This window comes from Sturnus vulgaris, chromosome 12 (assembly GCF_052056855.1).
Source record: "Sturnus vulgaris isolate bStuVul1 chromosome 12, bStuVul1.hap1, whole genome shotgun sequence".
In the NCBI taxonomy this organism is placed as follows: Eukaryota; Metazoa; Chordata; class Aves; order Passeriformes; family Sturnidae; genus Sturnus; species Sturnus vulgaris.
In genome coordinates this window covers 6,314,098-6,329,978 of record NC_142254.1, presented here as the reverse complement: position 1 = coordinate 6,329,978, position 15,881 = coordinate 6,314,098, and the positions used below count along the sequence as shown (strand labels likewise).

Genomic DNA, 15,881 nt, shown 5'->3' with positions numbered 1-15,881 from the left:
TGTTTGTTTGTTTTAAAAACAAGCAGTTAGTTATGCAGGAACACATATACCTAGATGAAGGCTGTGCTAAAACAGTATTGGCAGGACAGGTATTAAAAAGTTGAATTTCATTTTAAAGTCAGGAAGAATGACATAGTTCATGACAAGGTTGCCCACGAGTGTAGAATAAGGATTTATTTTTTTTTTTTTAACTCAACTTTTATAAATGGTTAAATTACAGCAATATTCCCTCATACTGCAGATAGAAATGACCCCAAGCACCACTTGGTACAAGGAACCTGAAAGCAACTTAAGGCAGAGAGGATGGATAAAAACTGTATACAGTTACCTCTGTATCAAAGGCATATTTGATGTTAAGTCCTCCAGAACACCTTCCTTTTCTTTCTATTTCCAGGTATTCCCTGAGCAAAGAGCAGAGCATTTCTGAAGAAAATCTAACCAGTACTGATACTTTTCTTCACATTAATCAGCTGTGAAGAGATCATCCCACTTGGATGGCATGATAAATACATCTTCAAATGAAAAAAATCCAGTAGGAGTTGGAAAGGACACCTTTTACATTTCTGATGTTTTCCCACACAAGCACAGAGAATCTTTATACAGAACTGTATTCAGTATTAGAATTTCTCAAAAACCTAAACATGCTGACTTTATTTCTTAAAACAAACAGGGTTGGTTTTTCTTTAGAGCTGGTTTAAGGGTTTGATGATCATGGGAGAATTGGAATAGTAAGTCTATTTTAACTTCCTATTCGTACCCTCATAAAAGGCATTCTGTAGAAATGAAGAATACTTCTTCAATTGAAAAGCTATTCATGGCAGAAATAATTAAAAACAGAAATATGAAAAATATGGGTGGCATCATACATACTACAGATACCTAGTGCTGTGTGATATCACTTGTTAATTTTTCTCAGACACACATAATTTAAATATTTAATAATTCAGTCCTCCAAGTTTTCACAGCACAGTTTTTAGGGAAATTGGTGAGGTACATGTTTTGTAAGTCTGAATCTAGAACTGGTTATTTTGGCATCCAGGTACTCCATGCCAGCTAACACTAAATCTCTTTAGCCTCACAGATCAGTAATTTTTTCCCCTGTTTCTTATACATGAATTTTTATGTCTCTCCTACAATTTTCATTATGGGTGAGCAAGACAAAACTGGCTGCCTGGAATGTTGCTCAATGTGTATTGAGATTACAATAATTCAGTTAAGCACAGGTCCATATATCTATCATAGGATGCTCCTCCGGATGTTCTTGTATTACTTTCCCACATAGCAATTAAAGCAGCTTTAGGAATAGCTTGTCATATATTTACCTTGAATGGACTGCATTCTAATGGAGGTCAGCTGCAGCCATGAATTTTATGCCCACTGTATGAAAGAGCAATATCAGTCCATCTAGGCTGGCTAAAACACTCCTGCTGAGCAGATGGCTGATTCACTGTCTTGTAGATTCCTCATGGCCAACTTTTAAGCATAGTGACTTACCACTAATAAGACACAGGTGCTGCTGTAGAAGAACATGATGTTCTTTCATATTTCAAAACAACATTTCCACTCCAAAAAATACCAGTAAACAGTTTTTGAGATGTTCAAAAAGAGTATCAGCTGATCCAGAGGATTCAGTAACAGCAGTATAGGAAAGTTTTTGCTGCAATTCCCATAAGGATTTTAATTATACTGTTTTGTCTTTTCAATTGGAGACAGCATTTCCTATTGAACTACTATTATGGTATTGACAACTCAGGTGTTCAGCTTTATTCTTTTGCACTGAGGAAGCAAATTACTTCATATTTATATCCTGAACTAACGTTTCAAGAAGCTATGAATGGATTGATGCTGCTGTGGATATGTTACCAAACCCGAGCACTTCGCTGTTGAATGTAATACTAACCAAAACCAGCAGCTGCCATTCATTTTCTGAGCTGCTCTAAGAATGAAACACATTCCCAAGGATTTTTTTTTAATATCAATTACTATTATTTTGTCACATTAGAAAGCATTTTAGAGCAGGATTCATCTGCCCAAATATAGATGAAGCCATCTGCACCTGAGCTACTTGTGAGGGCTCCCTTTATAGTCAGTGGAGAGAAACAGACACTTTTAGAGTGCAATTGATCTTCTCTTAAGATTGACAGCTACACTGTAGACATCTAAAGTTGGATGAGATTAATAGTGTCCCCAACATTTGTTAAATTATGCAAGATTCTATATAAATAGAAGACAAAGTCTCTTCCCTAAAGAGCTTTCATCTTCAGTCAATACATTCCCAGAACTGAGCATCTAAATTGCTTGTCTTTGTCAAGTGCCTCCCTTTGATGTTATTCCATAAGGTGTTCTCTGGTTTTCCTGGACAACCACAGCACTCACTTGAGAGAGCAATACATTCAGGACAGGGAGCAGAAGAATTACCAAGAGCAGCTCTGAGAGCTATTTATCCAGAATAGTGATAGGTAACTTCTTGAAAAGTTTTTATTTATCTTTTCAGAAGTGAGTTGTATCTTGTCAATTTTTACTGACAAGCTGGTAAGGCAAGCACTTCAAAGTAGAATGAAGAACAGTGTTTGCCTTCAAGAACCCACTCTTCCCACATATGCTGATTCCTCTGGGAAGACAGCAAAGTGAATTAGTGGCTTCCTCCTCTTCACTAGTCTGTGACATGCATGCACGTACACCAGCACAGCTATATGGGAATTAGAAACATTTTCCAGGTTTTGGACAGAGCACTGAAGAGGCAGGAATCCACAGGCAATAGAGACCTGGCAGTAGACTTAAGCTGAACATTATCACCACTGCTTTTGTTAACAAAATTGCAGCTCAAGGGGAGGGCACAGTTTGACTTTTCAGAGGTAACCAGCTGATTTTAGAAGAGAACAAGAACAGCATCTACACTTACATGAAACACACAAAGAGAATATTGGAAAACTGAGGGTTTTGGCACTTTGATTTGTTATAACAGAATAACAGGAAAGCTCTGGGTATTTGTAACAATCAAACTTGTACAAGCCAGTTTCTAAGCCAAAATCATATTTTATGTATTGCTATAATAGGAGATCAAGGTGCTTGAGTGAAATGAAAGTTAATTGTGAATTGCAGCTCCACACCACTAAAGTGCATGTGAATATGGGAGATATTTATCTTAGATTTTTGTTAAAGAAATACTATCTATGTCCATATTACTATGGAGTACATGAATGACTACAGGAATTTTTATAATTAACACTGAAAGGTGAGATGAAGAGCTCAATATGCTTCTATGGAAGCATCAGAGAAAGGGAAATATTTCCAGGTCCAGTAAAAGAGAAAACAACAAAACAAAACTGAAAACCAACCAACTAAAACTTTTCCTGTCTGATCCTAAATAATCCATCTCATTAGTCTAGAAAAATTTCACAACAGTGTGCAACCACTTCAATAAGCTTTCTAATACACCACTCCTATTACAGTTGGACATAACTTTCAAAACAACACCAGATACAAATTGTCTTTTTACAAAGTTTCACAACAATCACCATTTTTTCTCTTGTATTTTTCCCATGCTCACTTCTATAAAGCTAAGCACAACTTACTTCAGAAGTTTTTTTAATAAAATTTTGTGAATTCCAAAAATTAAAATTGTGCGTTCCATAACTTACCCTGCTGAGAAGATGCATGAAAAGCCTATTAATATTTTGTCTATAACAGTTGGGAAAGAAACAGTTTTTTTTAGTTCAAAGAACTTCCTTTCTGATAAACATCTGAACCAGATTGGCAGTTTCCCAATGAGTTATGTACAGCAGACTGAAGCCTAACCTGTGGGAGAAATAAATAAACAAATCACTTGCTCACAGAAGAGAAGTAACTTTGTCCAGAAGCACATCAGGTTTGTCAAGTCAGAGCAGGACAGATCTAATTTGCTGAGCTGGATTCTAGAAGTAGAAAACCGATTATTTTACTGAATACAAGATATCATAACTAAAATAAACAACTCAATAATTATAGTATCTACAATAACAACAGCAGGATAACGTGTATTTATACTTGTCAGTAAACAAGCTAAACCAAAGCCCCAGAATTTTTAAAGAATTTTTCCTACTTCTTATATTCTGTCACTGGGCAACTAGTCTAAAGAGAACATTCTTGTTCAATGCCTATAATCTCTTGGATGCATATTTAACTATTCAAATTTAGCTAACATACTATTTTTACTAAAATATAAAGCAAAACAAGATCTCAGTCACAGCCACAAAATCTTTTTTAATGTATTCCTTGTGCTACTTCTGAATATTAATAAAAATTAATAATTAATTTTGCCTTTGGCATTGCAAGATATACTAGTTTTAATTAGTGTACTGTACTCCTATACAATTAAAAAATAATTGATGTCCACACTTATTGGCGGTCTCTGTGATCTCTTTTCCTGTTGTTGTCAACAAATGCCTCAAAAAACAAGTTCAAGAATGTTTTGCTGTCCACTTGATTTACACACCAAAAGTAACAGACAAATCTTTTATGATGAAACAGAACAGTTTTCTGTTTAAATTATACACAAGTATATTAGCCAGAAAGAGAAAATTAAAAGCTGATGGCTTAAAGAAATAATGGAAAGACTATCAAAATGTTTAGTCCATCAACAAATTTGTCTGGAATGTATCAGCAGATGACAGTATTTTAACTTAAATGCAGTGGCCATCTTGTATTTGTTACGTCAATCCTATTGAGCATTTAATCTTGATGTCCCTCTTGATCAGTTTCAGTTATTTAAATTCAGCATATCATGTTGCTGTTCTCCTACATCACATTAATTGTACCATGAATTATTTCATTATATAACACTAAGGTCTCTCTTTCTCTCAAGAACAAGTCAAAGAATTAAAGTATAAATTCCCACAGGGAAAAAAGCTAACTTCCCTTCAACATATTTGCATCAGGATCTTGAATAAATATAAGTGCGTTTTTTTCTAATACAGACACTGAAACAAAGACATGGAATCCCAGATGTAAATTCTCCAGCACAGTTATGAAACAAAACAAAAAAAGTCATATGGCAAAGAAAATCCCAAACTGACTATTCCTTATCTAAGCCAGAAATCCATGCTTGAAATTTGAATCTGGGTCAGAAAATTTATCCAGAAGAGTCATTTTGGGGCAAGACATAAAGCTAATTAAAAATTGCTGAGCTTATTTTTTCAATATCACAGGAATACATTTCAGAGTTCGACACAGGACAAGGGCCAGATAAACAAAAAAGCAGAACAAAAAGGATTTAGAAAACATAGGAGTAATTTTTTCTTCATCTAATCCACATGCTTGAGAAGTAGTGAACATGAAAAATCAGCAAATCAGATATTTATTTAATTAATGCTTTTATAATGATTAATGGTCTCAGTAGTAATTTTAACTAAAAATGGATAGTAATTTAAGTAACACATTTAAACAAATATCACTGAAGAACTGAGAGTATTACAAAGCACATTCTTATTTCTGAGGATTTTTCAAAGTTATTTCTCAACAATTTTTCTGGCATGGCACAAAGAAGTCAATGGCCTCGAAGGAGAGGAATTTGAGTGTTTCTTTGTGTGATGGGAGGAACACCAAACCAGTGAAGTGCCTCTGAGGTTGAGCTCTGTGAGGGAGCCCCTGCTCTCACTGCTGCTGTGCTCAAGACACGGGCAGCCTGGAGAAGCTGGGGATGGAACTGGATCATCTTTAGGTCCTTTCCAGCTCCAGCCTTGCTGTGAGTTTGTGAGGCCCAAACCCAAGCTGGGCTTGCTGCTCCTCCTGAAGGTGAGAATACCAAAAAAACTCCTGGAGCTGCTTATTTTGGAGCAGAAATCTGCAATAGATTTAGCGACAAATCATAAATAAAATAAAATAAAATAAAATAAAATAAAATAAAATAAAATAAAATAAAATAAAATAAAATAAATAAAATAAAATAAAATAAAATAAAATAAAATAAAATAAAATAAAATAAAATAAAATAAAATAAAATAAAATAAAACAAACAATAAACCAAACCATTTGATCAGAGAAACCCAGACATCCTGCTTCAGGGAAAGACTGACAAGCTGGGTGTCCCTCACCACTGCTCTCATGCTGCCAAGCAGTTGAGGTTGCTGTGGGAAATATGGGACACCTGGAGACCTGCTGGGCCCCACAGCCTCAGGAGCCTCCTGCTCCTTTGCCCCTGGATCCCCAGCCCTGGACTGCCCAGGAATGCCCATCACTGCCCAGGGATGTCCAGGGATGCCCAGGGATGTCCAGCACTGCCCAGGGATGCCCAGCACTGCCCAGGGATGCCCAGCACTGCTCAGGAATGTCTAGCACTGCCCAGGGATGTCCAGCATGGCCCAGGGATATCCAGGACTGACCAGGGATGTCCAGCACTGTTCAGGAATGACCAGCATAGCCCAGGGATGCCCAGCACTGCCCCGGGAATGCCCAGCACTGCCCAGGGATGCCCAGCACTGCTCAGGAATGCCCAGCACTGCCCAGGGATGCCCCAGCACTGCTCAGGAATGTCCAGCACAGCCCAGGGATGCCCAGCACTGCCCAGGGATGTCCAGCACAGCCCAGGGATGCCCAGCACTGCCCAGGGATGCCCAGCACAGCCCAGGAATGTCCAGCACAGCCCAGGGATGCCCAGCACAGCCCAGGGATGTCCAGCACAGCCCAGGGATGCCCAGCACTGCTCAGGAATGTCCAGCACAGCCCAGGGATGCCCAGCACTGCCCAGGGATGTCCAGCACTGCCCAGGGATGCCCAGCACTGCCCAGGGGCTCAGGCTGGCACTCGGCTCCATGGGCACACTTGAGGGGCAGGCCCCACTCCCCACAGCTCTCCAACACATTTCTTCACAAAACATCAGCACTGCAGGAGCCTTTTGCCTTTTACACAAGTTCAAGCTCCTGCCAGGTTGGGATTTTTCTCCCTGGAGTGTAGCTATCCCCAGAATCACCAGAGCGGCCTGCTGGCTCTCACAGATCCATTGCTCCCCGTGATCCTCATGCAGGGCCCTGCACAGCACAGGAGAACTTGGACACCTTTCACTCACCCAACTCATTTAGCTGAAGCCTTGGGGTGCCTGAGAGTGCAAGATGAAACTACGTTAAAGCTTCACATATTTTCATGAAAAGCAGCCAAGGAGACCTCAAAACCTTCCATGGCCACAACACCACCAGCACACCATGGGCCAGCTACCACCGCCTCTGCAAGCACCCCGGTCAGGGCTGCAAACATTAAATGCATTAATGCTGTTTCATTGTGTGGATTTGTGCTAAAACTGAATAAGTGGGGGATGCTGCTTCCAAAATTCTACTTTCTAGTCAAATGCCTGAGGTCTCAACATTAAGCTTAGTAATTCTGGCACTATTTCTGACCTCAGTTACAGCCACAGGTACTGCAGAGAAAGTTTATCAAGTATGAATTAAATAGCGTGAGTGGGAGTGAGATGTTTTTATCAAGTTTACTTGAGCTTCCAAAATTAATCAGAAATTTCAACTGGCTAAAAAGATTAAAGAAACATGGATAAGAGTCACTAATTCATATCTGACCAAATAAAGTAAACGAAGTGGTAAACTGTAGACACTCAAATTCTGCTTAACAGTAACAGTAATTTCCTTGGAAATTTTCATAGTCTATGGATACTTTAAATTTTTTTTTTCAATAGTTTAAAATTTCTGATTTTGTAAATTCTGTTTGTATCATAGTGTCACAGTTATAACTAATGCAATTCTGAACAATGAGCCTGTAAGCACAAACAACAAACTTGCCTTTTAACCTTCCTCATTATCCTCAGCTCAGAGCAGACAAAGTAATAAATGTAATCCAAAAACAACTACTGCAGAAGGTCTCAGTATCCCAGCCAGGGCTCCAGAGGCCCACTCCTAGAGGTTTTGACTATAAAACTCTTTTCTCCCTCTCATCATATATTTCTTCCCAACCCTCCCATAGAGGCAGTCCTGAACTGGATGCTTTTCCCTTTTTATTTATGTGAATTCTCATGATATGTCATGCACCACATTCACAGCAATCACTGGCAGATAGTTAAAGTTTCTAACTGGCTACAGGGGAAACCATTTTCCACCAACTGTTCTCCTACATGCCAGGATAAAATATATCTTGTGGACTAAATCTCTTCCCACTTGTATCCTGCCAAAAAGTATGGGTTTTGTTTTTTAAACGAGGCTTGAATGAAATTCCATTAGCTATTCCTGAGCCATGGTAGAATAACCATTCCAGCATAAAAAAAAATTTTAAAAATCTACAGATAATTGAACTTGTCTCAAACATGAGTTGTTTTCTGGAAACATGACATGGGAATAGACTTCAGTATAATGGCAAAGTTATTTGTTTTGTACAATATTCATTGAATCAAAACCAGTTAAAAACCACTTGAAACCATAAGGTATGTCAGTGTCTTAGAAAAATATTTTAGATCAGCTGGGATGCTTTAGCCATAGAAGTCTTCTTCATGGATGGATGACTACATCCATTAGCTTACATACTTTACAATCCATCAGAACCCAGAAGTTATTCAAGAACTGCTATCATCACTTTTTAATTTGTGATATGCCTTTTTCAGTATAATATAAGAATCAAAAATATTTAAAAATAAAATCAAAAGCAACATTGTTTTATCCACATTATGTTTTTGGGGTGTTTTATACTGTTTATTTTGGTTTGAAATGCTATATCAATGTAATCACTGAGGAGTGAGGGATTTTATATGTAATTTGCTGTAGATAATGAATGTAACTAGACTATATATGTTTTCACCCAGGCATGGTAAGAATTACAGCATATTTCCTTTGAGCCCTGAACACACAAAAAAAATTAGCCTCTTAATTGCTATTGAATTGAGTTTAAGCCTTGAACAACTGAGAAAAAAAAAAAAAAAGAGGAATTTTAACCTGGCTGCAGTAATTCCAAACTTTGTTGTTGCTTGTTCTTGACGCATCCAGAGGTATATTCAGCGTTCCAGTCTTCATGAATCCCGAAAGATCATCGCTCACAGTTTCCTACATGGCTCACCTTAATTCTTCACATATTTTTGCTACAGATACACTACTGGGAGTTGGGAAAGACAGGGGGTAGCAGCCTCAGCCTCCGTACTTAACCATTGCAGATGACTTTGAGAAGAACAAAAACCACATGGATAACCATCCTACTACCCAAACTCTGCTCTGATCCCCCCTTCCCATAGCTAGGAAAGAAGACTGGATTTTCTCCAAGGCTAGACAGGTGGCAGGGAAATATTTTTTGGTTAATTACCTCAGAATGCTGGGAAAGGTGTGCTGCTACCTCATGTTTGCATTGCGCTGCCTCACACTGGTAATTAAGCTGATCAGTACTGGTACATCTACCCACCAATCAAAGCTGGATATAAGGGATATTTTGAGGAGACAAAGCATAAAACAGCATTGAATTAAGAGTTTGGGTAATCAAGATGGCACATGTTCTACTTGAAAAATAAGGCCAATCCTTCCAAAAGAGGGACAGCTGGCATGCTGAAAGTCAATCTTAACCACAAGAAATGTATTTCTTGCTTTAAGAGTCACAGTTGGGGCCTCTGTGCAGGCTTGTAGCTAATGAGTTGATAATGTCTCCTTCAGGAGAAGGGAAAAAGGCCACTACTCAAATTTCTCCTTGATTCCTCTTCATTTGGGATCCTGGCAAATCAAGGTTAGTTTTAATATTTTTATAATGACCAGTCTTGCCAATAGTGGACTCAGTGACAAGCACACTCAACCTAGCCTTAAATTAAACACAGCTTTTTAAATGAAAAATTGGAGACTCCACATAAGTGGTTTAACTGAAATTAGGGAAGCTACGTGCTTTTACACAGGGTGCATGTTTTCAGCATTGCAAATGTTTCAGCGTTTCAGAACATGGGACTCACCCCTCACATTGTAACACTCTTGAACACACACAAATTTAACCACCGTTATTTTTAATGCACTGTTTTCTGTAGGGAATACCACAGCAAAGTCGATTTTGTATCATTAACAACAGAAAGATTTTCTGCTATCAGTGCTGCCAAAAAAATGCTGCCTCATGGATTTTTGTAAAGATAAGTATGAGGGATGTTCTCTGTATTTCTTAGAGTAAATAATGTGCTACCCTGCCGAATTCACACAAATGTAAAAGCAAGCACCAAGATGCAAAGTTAGGTACTTTCTTAATATTTTCCAGAAGCTAAATAATTTGGCATAAGCAGATAAATATGTGTGGCACCTAATGCTTACTTAACCTGCAATTTTCTGCAAGTATCTGCAGAAGTATGTGTGCATGAGAGGAGCCAATTTAGTTTCCAGGTCTCACAGAGGACCAAGGTACATATTTTCAGTCATTTTTCCTATAATAACTAATTTGATAAAATTAGGCAGACAATTAAGCATGCATGTTTTTATAAAACTGTCCTTTAACTTCACCTAATCTGACAATGCCTTGACTCACACATAATCTTACAAAGTAAGATATTTCTACAAATATATTTCCAAGGGGCATAAAATACAAAATGCAGCAGAGCTTAAGACTAGTAAACAGTATTAATTGAAGTATTCATGGGAATTTTCAAAACATAAATCAAATGAATAAATTGCACAATTTCTAAACTTTTACTCCCAACAAACTTTACTCTAGAAAAAAAATAATTGCTTGCACTGCTTTTTAAAGACACATTCCTGCCAAGTCTGTTAGGAACCAGTCTGAATCCTAAAAAAAATAAGTAACTTCAGCATTTTTTAAATTTAACTCTTAATATAAAAATGGCAAAAAAGTAATATAAGTTTTAAGATGGCAAGTTTAGATCAGAGTTCAATTCTGACATGCAAAGGTGATACAACTTGAAACGCTGCTAGGCTGATTTTCTAATAAAAATGAACAATACAATCAAATAAATTATATGAGGTCATTAAAACTATTAAAGTCATTCATCAAACAGAAAACAGATCTTTTGATTTTCAGGGAAATGCAAGGACTCCAAACATCCCTCTGCAAACTCTTTCATCATTTCAGTAATTTTCAACATGAGTCCATCCTCGTCTGATTCTGCCTTATGCTGCCTCCTGCTCCTCCCCCACTTCTCTAATAGTGTTCAGAGAGAACTTCAAGATGTGGGCTAATGGAGCTGGCATGGGTTGGAGTTTAATATTGCATGTACTTAACTTTTTGTGCAACTGACCAACATGACATGTCTAACTGTATAAATGGAAGTTTTATGGTGATAAGATCAGTAGTTACTGAGATATTTATGTGACATGCTGACAGATATAAAACTACAAAGCTTGCTTTTATGCCTTACATCCTCTAGAAAAAAATAAATACTAAGATGATGGGTCACTTTGAAGAGAATTTATTATCTAAATTACCTAATACCTGGCTAAGTACTAATATGCAAGATGAGGTCTCAAAAATGCTATTAAAACTACTGACTTTAATTTCAGGGGATCTTAGTATTCTCTGCCAAATGGGGCAGAGTACAGCCAGTTTGCTTGTCTCACTCTCTCTCTAGATCACAGTGCTGTCATCCAACCAAAAAGGAGAATGATGACAAAAACCAGAAAAAGGCAAAAGATAATCTCTCTCCAGTTTTTACACTCCATAGGTTCAGGTCTCTCAGGGAGATTCCCATTGCTGCTAAGGTGGAGGAGGAAGACTATCTGAGAAGAGAGAAGGTCAAGATTAAAGAAAATATATTATTTGTGTGTGTGTGTATATATATGAATCTACATACACTCACATATATAAATATAATCTCTAGATGAAATGGAGTCTCTTTTACATTTTGATCTGGGAAAACCAGCCTCAGAAACTCTTACAGAACATGAAGACAATGTTTCCTGCTGCTAGAAAGCAGCTCCCCCCAGCTGAGCCCACAGCTGAAGTTAAAAGCCTGCTCTACTTCCTTCTTTATTTGATGCCAATGGTACTTCACACACTGAGAAGGCAGCAGCCGCAGCAGTAGGTGGAAGAAGGGGGAATAACCTGGTGGCAGCAGAGAAGGGAGAAAAATAAAAATATTTTTGAAAAGGCTTAGAGACTCGTAGGGAAACACAAGGACAGAGGGAAAGCAAAACTTCAGAAGACACAAACATCTGCCAGTATGCAAAGATTACTGACCCTGAGAGCAAGATAACTCGAAAGACAAAAGAATCAGCAGGGAGAAATGTAAAACATTCGCCTCTGCTGTTACTTTCTCTTTAGCTCAGACCCTTCTACAATTGAGAGGTTTTTCAGTGCCCTTCATGCCCACCTGGGATGTCCCTTACCCCAGTTTGTAATTGTGCACACTTCCCAGATGGACGATGAGAGAAAGCCAAATACCTCTTTAGTGCCTTAAGGAGCCCCTGTAATCACCCCCTCTAAGCATCCACATCCCTGTGACACTCACTCCTGCTGTGCCTCCCACATCCAGACATCATAAGGGAGATTCACACACTCCCTCATACATCTGCCACAAACATCCATGCTTTGTCTACCTCCAGACATGGCAGATAGAACAGTTAACCTCAGTTAGGGAAGACGTGTTTTATTTAGTTAATCCTGAAATTTTGTTTTCTAATTTCCCACTAATCTCACCGTTTTCTCTGTAAACCTTTCTGCCACAGCCTTCTCAAGAGCAGGTATTTTAAATCTTTGCCTGAAACATCTGGTGGGAAGGAAGAAAAGTAGCAGTGCGATCCAAAGTGGAGTTTGGAATAGAGACACAGAAGGGCATCGATTGTTACTGTGCCCATAACAAGTGCACAGGACCACCACGTCTGTGTGTAAATCAGCAGGACATGTGAAGGGTCAGGACATGATGTTGGGAGAGGGACACTTAGCCTAGGCTTTGCCAGTTAGAGTTACTATGTTGGAAAAAAAGGGCTGGATCTTTTTGGCAGGTGAATACACTTAGAAATCTTGTTAGACATATGATGTATATATGGCATTTTTTCATCTCTTTCTTTTAACTGCGGCACTAAGGAGGTCAGACTGAACTATCCCCTCAGCTCTAAAGCACCTATACTTGCTATTGGAAGAACAAAATGGGAATTCTTTTAAGAATATTTAGCCTTTGTTTAAAATTTAACAGTTTATAATGGCAAATCTCCCTATTAATCACCCATCTCAAAACTCTTCTTCGGATAAATCAGTGGCATTGTAAAAGCTCTGTAATGATTTTTCTGACACCATTATTCCAAGTTTATTTTGGATTGTGTTAGAGGGACTTTGTTGGTTGTGCCAGCTGACCATGATGATTAATTTATAATTAAGATTCTTGACCATTCCTCTTGTGTCAGCAGGAACACATCAATTCTTTTGTCTTCAGCCAATGCACACACCCAGGGCTGATTGCTCAGATATTGTTGGTGGCTCACATATGAGCTATCACCTAATGATTAGATAGAGCTGACAGAAATAAAATTCTAATAATTGCAAGAAAACTTCACATTTTAATTCAAGCAAAAGTATTAAAAATATTGTTCAGTAGTCTTTGGATTGTCATATCCCCAATAAAACTCCAAAAGCTGGTGGTGGCCCCTAAGAACAAGATATATCATATTAACTACAATCTAATCTCATAACAGAGATGAAGTAACAGAAAAACTGTTCTGCTATCATTGGAGATATGTTGGTGTGAGTAACAGAGTATAATCCAAGCACGAGCACCATCTATATCGTGTACACCAAATATAGTTCAGGTTAAACTGATTCATTGAATAAAAAAAAACCAAAACAAGCACACAAAAATCCCCAACCAAACAGAAGGTGTCTGTCTGGCCTTTTCCCCTCCTATCCAACATCTTTCCTGCTCATTGCACAGCACAAGCTTCCTTCTTTAAAGCAGTCTTGCAGATTTACCAGACAACAGGATATGTAAATGTGATTTTGTTTAGGGGACATTAAGGATGCATGTGACAAAAGACTAGCAGCATATCAGCCATGAATTAAAATCCGTTACTGTATTTTAGTTTATTGATCCACTGTGGGCTTCTCAGCATTGTCTAATTTAAATAAAACTTCAATTTGTAAGAATACTATAAATAGAAGGCAATATTGATCAGAGTGCCACCAGCCTGCTGAACTTTTGTTATCACTGAAGCCTGACCAGTTAATGTTGAATGTTACAATTTATTACACTGCAAAGTACAATACAACACAATAGCATTTAGATTTATAAACAAAGATATGCTGAACTACTGAAAGCAAGTTCATTCAGCTCAGAACAAGAGTGTTCTGATTTACTGGTGCACTACAGCACTATTTCCCTACCTGAGGCAATATTTCATTACCTCTCTGATATGAACACCTGTTAACTCTTCTGAAGATTGAATAATTTGATTTCTTTTAGGCTCTTTTAAACCCCAGAAAAACATCTGATGTCCATCAGCAAAGATTCATTACTGTTGTGGTAGTTTTTTTGAGTTTTTGAGGAACATTACCAGTTAAGATGGGCAAACAATGTCCTAGCAGACAGAAACTTCATAACAAATAGTAACAGATACCAGACTCCTAACAGTACTTCTTATCTCCTCCTCTTCTCCTTCACAGGAGTAAAAACTGAAGTAAATGGATGTAACACAGCACACTTACAGGCAAGTTCCATGTGAGGGGCTGTTGTTAGGCAGAGAGCAATAAAGCATTCTCTAGACAAAGTATATTTCATTGCAGATCTTCCATCCCTGAAAGTATGCTGTTCCAGGGAAATTACTGAATTGCCTTAAAGCAAGCTCAGTGTCCCTGCATCATCAGCCAGGAAAGCACTGGTGCTGCCAGTCAGAAGGCATGTGCTCACTTTTCATTCTAGATGCAAAAGAGAATATTCATTGTGCTCTCCTCTTCTTCAAGAGTAAGGCCACTGGGATAGCCTGCAAAACAGAAAAACATCAAAGTTCTCTTGGCTTTGCTTCAGAATAGAGGAAAAATGAACTTTCCCAGCCAGGGCTTCTCTACCCCAGAGCTGTAAGTGTAATTTAAAAATTAAAAAAAAAAACAACACACAATCCAGTGAAAAAACATTTACTATCTGTGCCTGGATGCAACATTGATAAGTGAGACACAGTGCTCACCTGCACATGGGCAAGAGGAGTTCACAAGCCAGCAAGGTATGGCACAATGTAGACTGCTCAGGCACTCCAAGAGGGAACTCCTATGGCATTGCTATAACAGAGGAGAGCCTCTGTCTCAAGGGAGGGAATCAATACTGATGTGGAAGAGCACTTCCCTGTGCAAATCCCAGAAATCTGATCTAGCTGTTATTCCACTCAAACTCCTCTGTGATGCAGATGGGTGAAACTCAGGTGTGAATCTGCCTGCACATGTTAAAATGGGCACCAGAGCAGAGCTGTGAACTCATATGTGGCTACACCCAAACATACGCCATAGGAGGGACCCTTAGACAAGACTTTATTCACTTTATTCACTTAATCCACTTTGTCCTTCCAGGCAGAGCTCTTCCTTTGCTTCCCTCTGACAAGCAGCTTCTAACAATCTCCTGCAACTCTGTCTCTCCATTCTCTGTCACAGCTGTGCAGGGATGAGGTTCTGTCCCTGCCACCACATCGGTGTCTGCTCAGGAGCTCTGAGCCTGCCCTGTGTCCTTTGCTCTGCACTCACACAGCAGCACAGGGCACTGGCTGCAACCCAGGCAATATAACCCAGGATAAAACCCCTGTGGCACAGAACAACACACAAACATCAGGCTGAGAGCATCCATCCAGGACAGGCCCAGCAGAGTGTGCTGGGGAAGCAGCTGCAAGAGAAGCAGCCCCAGCCCCTTCAGAGGGGCTGCCATGAGAGACAGGCAGAAAGAACTGCCCCAACACCCACCAAAGCCACAGCTGCTGGCAGGGGCTAAAAGAGCTTCAGCTACAAAGCCATGCAGGGAAATCATGTACATAGCCCCA

General features: G+C 38.8%; 1 long non-coding RNA gene across 1 annotated transcript in view; it reads right to left on the bottom strand.

Moving 5' to 3' along the window:
* Positions 1 to 3,647: 3,647 nt before the first annotated feature.
* Positions 3,648 to 15,881, bottom strand: part of LOC106856669 (uncharacterized) — a 69,028-nt gene continuing 56,794 nt past the window's right edge. The window contains exons 6-7 of the long non-coding RNA XR_015806165.1: positions 14,569 to 14,843; positions 3,648 to 3,798 (exon numbers count right to left, since the gene is read on the bottom strand). This is a non-coding gene — a long non-coding RNA (uncharacterized LOC106856669). The remainder of the gene's footprint in view (positions 3,799 to 14,568; positions 14,844 to 15,881) is intronic.